Source organism: Polypterus senegalus, chromosome 2, assembly GCF_016835505.1.
Source record: "Polypterus senegalus isolate Bchr_013 chromosome 2, ASM1683550v1, whole genome shotgun sequence".
Taxonomy (NCBI): domain Eukaryota; kingdom Metazoa; phylum Chordata; class Cladistia; order Polypteriformes; family Polypteridae; genus Polypterus; species Polypterus senegalus.
The window spans coordinates 60,995,681-61,003,586 of NC_053155.1; the positions used below are offsets into that span (position 1 = coordinate 60,995,681).

At 41.6% G+C, this 7,906-nt stretch overlaps 1 protein-coding gene across 1 annotated transcript in view; it reads left to right on the forward strand.

Annotated features, from left to right (window-relative positions):
* The first annotated feature begins 588 nt into the window (after positions 1 to 588).
* vangl1 (VANGL planar cell polarity protein 1) overlaps positions 589 to 7,906 on the forward strand; it is a 252,533-nt gene continuing 245,215 nt past the window's right edge. Inside the window, exon 1 of the mRNA XM_039743819.1 lies at positions 589 to 754. The gene's annotated coding sequence lies outside the window, so the exon portion shown is untranslated. The remainder of the gene's footprint in view (positions 755 to 7,906) is intronic.

The window sequence follows — 7,906 nt, forward strand, 5'->3', positions numbered from 1 at the left end:
CACTGGTTAAACTCTAACACATTAACTTACAGCTACTGGTTACCTAATTACATAATCGGTCTGTACTCCATACATGCTTTAAGGTTTACTTGTCAGTTGTCCACGTAAATTGGTCATTCCTTCGCGAAAGCTGATATACAGATAAGAATAAAAGGGACACTAAAAAAGAAATTATGTAATTAATTATGAAAGTAATCGGAAAGTTCGGGCTTCCGTTTTTACACATCAGTAGTACACGATTGTTTACACACGTTAACTATGAAAGTTAATATTGCTTGTGACTTGAGCATGTTTTGTTTTACTAATAGCAATTTTAATTTCAGTTGTACAAAGAACGTTGTTGATTTAATAATCTGGTGCTAATCATAATAGATCAGATGTTGATATGAGTTAGAATAGATAACTTCTGTTTACTGCATTATAACCGCCAAAAAAATTAGGCTTATGATATAGCTGATGTATTCCGATCGCGTTCGGAGCTCAAATTATAGTGCGGTAGCATATTTAGCTATCAGAGCTTCCCAGCCTCGCTCAGTGACAGTGCACCCTAGCGGCCATTACTAGCGACACACGGTGTTTCTTGTTTCGAGTGCTGCCCCCCTTACTTTCTGTGTAAAAATCGATCCGTGCGGTTTCTATCCGGGTTAGTCGTGTGTCCTGTGGGCTCTGCTGCTCGATTTATGTATACACACATGCATATCGTTTTCCAGTGGGAAATGACTGGGAATGTTTCAGATGAGCGCATTTTATAAAGGTGAGTTTCGGAGACGTGAATTGCGTCGCGTACGTGTGTCTGGGTCCCTTCCGAGGTCTTTCGGGTTTCTTTGGTTTTTATATGCACCACTCCTCTTACGACCGAGTTAAAGTTACTGTTTGAACCGCTCTGTTTTACCCTATTTAATAATGGAAGTGGGCAGGAATGCTTTCACTTGCCGGCTTGTGGTTGCTCGTCCCTGTGCTAGTAAACTGAGTTTGTGAGGCTGGGCGTTATTTGATTTTTCTCACTGCTGCCACTGCTGTAGAGCTGTTGCCGAAACGCAAGAAGAAAAAGCGGAGATGTTAATGGACAAATGAGCTGTGAATCATATCATCCTTTTCATAATTTACTGAAGGGTACCGGCTTCTTTTTATTATCATATATTCGCTTTAAAACAGTGTGAGGAAAAGCGGCATTGACCAATGTGTTCTACCTTTCCTTGTATTTGATTGTGAATTCACGTGTTATAGTTTTTGATATGAGAGTTTGTTTTTTACTGTTAACGTTGCTGTACCGAGAAAAAAGAAAGAAAAGACACATGAAAGCACAGGCAGGCCGACGGAGGAGCCGGGGAGTTTCCTAGTATTGCGCGAGGCTAGGAGATTATTAGTACAGGTATGCATCCGGGCGGGCGGGCGCTACAGGGAGAGGAGAGGAGAGGGGAGGGGTGACGCGGCCAGGCACGGTGAATCAACCATTGCGTGGTTTGGTTCGTAAGTCACGTAGAAAGTGAAAGCACTATTGAAAAAAAGATAAATAAAAAAAATAAGGGATCAAAACTTTCTTTGGTTAAAAATAAACAAACTTTCTCAGTCATCAGATCGTCACGACAGCCCAGTCTTTTCTATTTCATCAAACATTTTCTCAGGACCGCAACCGCAGCGACAGACGCATGTAAATGCACTGATAGCGCCCTATGTTACTTTGTTGCGGCTCTTTCGGGGATTGATCGCCCCTCCACCTCGATCTTCAAAACAACAAAAACTCGAGTTCGATCAAGGTGCTTAGAGGAGCTCGTCTGATCTCACAACACAGATGTGAGTTTCATTAACTGTCCAGAAAGCGCTAAATTTACTCCAGCGTTCTGTCGTGGATTGTGCTGCCCTGAGTCGGCTCCTGAATGTACCTGTTATTGACAGGATGTAATTTGGCGACACGAGAACCCGAACTCGGCAAAAAGGGTTAATAAACCCAGGCGAAGGAATGTGGCTCAATCTGCTAAGGTAAAGAGGAGCCAAAGTAAGACGCCACAGTCCTCGTTTCGCTAAGAGGACTGTCAGCCTGGAGTTGCTTTACCAGAAACGAGACACGCACTTTCTGCTGTGTGTATTGTTTTGTCACTGTAGTGTAACACCATTAGAGATCTGAACATCTCGCGGTACCGTTTAGCTATACAAGGTAGTTATTAATAGTTAGCATTTTATAGGTTCCAGTCATTTTTGTCCCCTAGTAGGGTGTACGATTTAAGAAAGTTGTGTTGAATCCGTACATACATTCATATCTTAAAGTGGGAGCGGCATAGAAAACATTGGTGCGAGTTTTGCTTTGGAGGCGTGGCCATGCAAATTATCAATGGAAATACCGGCTGCTCCTGTGAGCATTCACCGCCTCAGGCCGGTGTCTGTGTCGTCAGGGTGGCTCTGTCTCCAAAGCATATTAGTGCAGATGTCTTTCTTTCTATTGTATTCGCGTATTTGTTTTTAAATAGTATTTGTTAGAGCTTGATTTTAGTGTTTAACGCCCCTCCCTTTAAACGTCTTAGACTCGATGCGTCCTCTGAAGAGGCTGGTTTAGTTGGCTTTCCTCGATTACTTACTGGTTCAGCGACTGAATTGACGCGGTGTGTGTTGAAGTTATACATCTAAATTTATTTTGCAACACTTGATATTAAACGGATTGATTGACAGCCTTATCGATTTATAATGAATGACCTGCATTCTCTCATGTATTATGCATTTCCACTGATTGCTGTTCTCTTGAAGAGACATGGTTGTATTTTAGTGTTTTTTTCCTGTTGCTAGACTGCTCCAATTAGCCCCCTTAATCATGGGATAGGATGGAACTGCCAACATAATCTTGTAATCTCTTTAAATTATTAAATTTTACATATTACGGGAAACTAGTTGCCATTAATGGAAATTACGTGTAAAATTAGTCTTTTAGATTCATTTTTCTCTCCTTTTAGATGTACTGCTAATGTAAATCATTACACCAGTTAGTTGGTGTCTGTAAATTGGACTGATATGAGTAGGTATAGGTATGTGAGCAAATGAACCTACAGTTTCTTCATCTTGCAGTTTGGAGTAGGCAAGTCACTCAGGGTTTCCATGCATTCCTGCCTGTCTTTTATTTAAAAGGTACTATACACTGATCAGTGACAACAGCCACAACATTAAAATCTCTGACAGATGAAGTGAATAATGTTGATTAACTTGTTATAATAACACCTGTCAAGGGATGGGATGTATTAGGAAGCAAGTGAACAATCAGTTCTTAAAGTTGATGTGTTGGACCCAGGAAAAAAATGGGAAATTGTAAGAATCTGATTGACTTAGACAGGTGCCAAGTTGTGATGGTTAGACAATTGGGTCAGAGCATCTCCAAAATGGTAGGTCTTTTTTGGTGTTCCCGATATGCAGTGATTAGAACCCACCAAAACGTGGTCAGAGAAAGGGGAGTGAAGACTATCCTGTGTGGTCCATTCCTACAGATTACCTATTTCCACATAATTTCTGGAAAACAGTACTTTTCTATTATCATGATGCAAATCATATTATTGTTTTTAAGATTAGGCACCCAAAGGGGACAGTAACATTAGGGACCTATAAGTAACTATGCTCCAAACTCCTAACTTTAAGGTTAGTATTTGTGGCTGGGGTAGACCAGTCTAATAATTTAAAATCCAAAAAAGTAAGTAACCAGGGTGGCGACCCCATCGATTTGCATCACAATAAACAAAAAAAAAGTACCAAAAACTTAAAGTTGGCCGAGAGAGGTGTTAGAACACACAGTGTATTGCAGCTTGCTGTTTATGAGGCTGTGTAGCCACAGACCAGGTAGATTGCCCATATATACCTGTGTCTACAATGGGTGTGTGAGCAAGAGAACCATGGAGCAAAGGAGAAGGTGGTCTAATTAGATTAATTGCGTTTTCTTTTAAATCAGGGTGCATGTGATAGTTTACTTGAGGAAGAGATGTTGGCACAATGCACTGTGGGAAGAAGGCAAGCTGCAAGAGACATTGTGATGCTTTGAGCAATATTCTGCTTGGAATCATTGGGTCCTGGCATTCATGTGTTACTTTGATATATACCACCTACCTAAAGATTTTTGTAGACCATGTACACCCCTTCATGGCAGTGGGATTCTCTGATGTATGTGGCTTCTTTTAGTATCATAAGATATACTTCAACAGTGCAAAAATTGTTCAGAAATGGTTTGTGGAACATGAGCAAAAGCTTAAGGTGTTGGCTTGTCCTCCAAGTTCCCCAGATTTCGATCCAATCAAGTATCCGAAGGATGTGCTGGAAAAACAAGTCTGATCTATGCAGGTCTCATCTCACAACCTATTGGATATAAAGGATCTGCTGCCACCATCTTGGTGCCAGATACCACAGGATACCTTTAGAGGTGTTGTGGAGCATATGCCTCGACAGGTTAGAGCTGCTGGCACAAGGGGGAACTACACAATATTAGGCAGGTGATTTTAATGTTGTGGCAGATCGGTGTATACACTTGTTGAGCAAATTATTAGGAATGCTATACACACAATACCACATTATATTGGAAACATTCCTTTGAGATTCTAGTTCTTGCTGACATGATTGCTTCATGCAATTTGTACATATTCGTCAGCTGAACATCATGCAAGGAATCTTCCATTTTACTTACATCACATAGATGTTCAGTTGGATTCAAATCTAGTGACTGGGAAAGCCACTGAAGAGATTCACATGGTCAAAAACAGTACTGAAATAGGTTGTGGCATTCAAGCTACGATTGATTGGTATTAACAGACCTGAAGATTATCAAGAAAATTTTTCACCATTACCATCCTGGACAGTTGATGCAGGGCAGTTTGGGTGCATTGATTTATGCTGTTGGCACCACGTTTACACCCTACTATCTGTGTTCCTCAGCAGATATCAAGATTCATCAGGTCAAGCTACTTTTTTTTCTACTCTTCATGTTTCTAGTTTTGGTGAGTGTTTGCCCAATTCAACCTCAGCTTTCAGGTTCTCTGGCGGACAGGAATAGAACCTAACTTTTTTTTTTTTTGCTATTGTAGCCCATCTACCTCAAGGTTGAACATGTGCATTCTGAGGTGCTTTTCTGCTCACCACAGTTGTACAGAGTAGTTATCTGAGTTACTGTAGCTTTTCTGTTAGCTCATACCAGCCAGGCCATTCTCCTCTGACCTCTGTCATTGTGTCATTTCTGTCTGCAGAACCACCACTCACTGGATGTTTTTTGCTTTTCACACTATTTTGAGTAAGCTAGACATTTTTGTATGTGAAAATCCCAGGAGATCAGCATTTATAAAAATATTCAAATCAGACTGTCTGGCACCAACAACCATGCCATGGTTGAAATCACTGAGGTCACATTTTTACCCTATTCTGGTGGTCCATGTGAACATTAACTGAAACTTTTTGTGATATATGGTCTGTGGTGCTGTGCTCTTTTTAAATAAATAATCTCACTCTGCAACAGTGCATGCTCTAATCTGGTGGGTGCTCGAATGCACTTTGCTCCGGGGACAGATGGGGCTGTCTGACTGATTGCGAAGGCATGTGCGAATGCGTATGTCAGTTATGTGCCTCATTATTGCCTTGGAGGGAGTGGCTTGTTCACACTTGCCCCATGAGAGTAGCCGGGTATAAATGAAGCCTGCAGTGGCTGGTGGGATGGGAGTGGTTTACGAAAAGATAAAGGAAGGAACAGAGGTTAAAAGAGAAAGTAGAGGTAACACTGGGAGACAGACAGGAGAAGGGAGCCTGGCTGAAGTGAGTGAAGGCAGGTGGTTGGGAGTGAGCCTCAGGGCTGCAGAAGTTTGAGGCTGAAGAAAGGGCACTCATATTGAGCAATTGCCAGGGATTAGCAGAGACCCACCATGCAGTGTCTCCTGCAAGTGCTGAGGGAAAGGTGGTGGGACATGTGCATGGCTTAGCATAGTGCCCCACAGTTGCCAAGGACCTGGCAATGGGGACCTGTGCCTGGTTTTAATGGTTGACCGCTCTTGTTTGTGTGGGGCATCTCCTTATTTGCCAGATCCTGTATGATGTAAGGTGAGGAGATGTCTGCTTGTAGAAGGGACCATTGGGGCCAGTGAGTTTTAAAGAATTGTCTGTTAGCCTTTTTTTTAATTGTTTTTAACCTCCACATGGACACTGTTCGTTTTTCCTGAATTATTTATTCATGGATGGATGCACTGCACTTTTGAAGTACTTTTTGTTTGTCTTTATTTTAATAAAAGCACTATTTCACTTATACACCTACCCCTTGCTGTGTGAGTGTCCTCTTTTCTCTGGCTCATCATTGGTTACGTTTATCGACAGTGGTGGGTTCAAGAGACTCCTAAAGCATGGAGCTAACCTGCACTGTCACACTCCTGACCTATATCAGCATGATTTTATGTATTGCACTGCTGCTTCATGATTGTTTGATTTGATAATTGGATGAATAAACAGGTATATGGGTGTTGCTTAGTGAATGTGTGTGTGTGTGTGTGTGATGCCTCCAACAACCCGGTATAGTCGAGAAAATTTGGAAAGAAGACTACAGTGGTTTGGCCATCTGTGCAGAATGGATGAAATCTGATTTCTTTACTGACTGTTATCTAGAAACCATGCAACAACCTGGAAGATACAACAAAGTATGCCTAAGGAAACTTGGGCAAGTCAAGTTGAGGATCATCTCAAATTACATTGACTCAGCCTAACGGTGGCCAAGGCGAGAGCACAAGATCAAACCAGCTGAAAGCAAATCATGTGGGATGTCTAAAACCCATTGGCACCTACAATAGCATACTGGCTCCGAGGGTAGCCTCGTCAAGATGCTTACTAAAGCATTGGCGACAATATATGCCAGAATCAATTTGGGCATCGTTGCAAGGGTCTAGTTGTAAAAGGGATGCCAGTGCGTTGCAGGGCTGGCTGACTTGCTTGCTCACACACCTTTACCCCCTTATACCAGTCCAACTTAGTGTACCAATGAACTTACAGTATGTGTTGAGTTAAAGTGCAAGTTTAATGGTATTATAAAGAAAGAGCCATCCATTTTCCCACTTATCCTTGGAAACCTGATTAAGGGTGTACTCACACTGACAATTCGTTCTGTGCCTGAGCTTGTTTGTCCGCGTATGATCCTACAAAGTATAGTTCGTTTGACTAATGTGATCACTCCATGCCGGGTCAACTGTACCATGCCCTGCTTGAAAGTGGTGGGCCTAAGTACAGTTAAGTAGCATTCAGGAACAGTCTGATTGCCAAACATGCCTGACCACAAAAAAAGACATGATGTAAGCAATGCAGCAAGTCAGATAGTGCAGTTCTCATTTCATTCAATATCTTTTGAGTTAAAAACAGGTTTTTATTATCACTTTACATATAAACTTGAATTGTAGTTGGCAAGAGAAGCTGCAAATTCCTCCTTTAACATCATTTGTCACCGTAAAAATCTTATTGATGTGTGGCATGATTAACAGCAAAATGCTGTGCCGCACACTCAACAAATTTGTAAGATGGTAGAGCGCTATCCTGCCCTACATGACTCCAAAACAACCACATAACAAGTAAAATCATTTTCACATGCATGCTGTCACACCGTGTTCAGATCTTGTTTTGGCTTTACACAAAGTCGCATGGTCATGGTGAAAGCGGGCCCGGGTCCAGAACATCAAGCTCAGTTTGAGTGTAGGTCACCGGGGGGTTTTTGGGGTCATTCATCCTAGGGCATGGTACAGAACAAACATACATAGTGTGAGTACACTCTTAGAATAAGATTAATTTGGAAAGTTTTATCAATCTCAAAAAGATTGGCTGCCATTGCCCTCCACAGAGTAAATATTCACAGAGCAGTTATAACACTGAAGCAGTAAGTTTGTACTAGTGTTTAGTTAAAAGGCACTTTTTTGTTTTTCTATTTTTT